Source organism: Trachymyrmex septentrionalis, unplaced genomic scaffold, assembly GCF_001594115.1.
Source record: "Trachymyrmex septentrionalis isolate Tsep2-gDNA-1 unplaced genomic scaffold, Tsep1.0 scaffold127, whole genome shotgun sequence".
Classification (NCBI taxonomy): Eukaryota; Metazoa; Arthropoda; class Insecta; order Hymenoptera; family Formicidae; genus Trachymyrmex; species Trachymyrmex septentrionalis.
In genome coordinates, this window is record NW_017304406.1 from 701,857 (window position 1) to 702,109 (window position 253).

The following is a 253-nucleotide window of genomic DNA, read 5'->3' on the forward strand; positions in this document are numbered from 1 at the left end:
AATATATTCTTATTAATAGAAATTTACTTTATATAAATAGAAGTATTTCAACAAAACATTATCAGATTGAATTATTAGAAAATGATATATTTTATGAATGCATCCTTTCACGTAATATGTTGGCAAGCGAGAAAGCTACAGAGTTTTACATATTTAGGAAAGGTGCTGAACGATCGTGAATTATGCGGCGCTGATTGGACCGTTCGGAAGCAGCCACGGCATCGTTTTACGGTATCTAGAACATCTGTAAGCA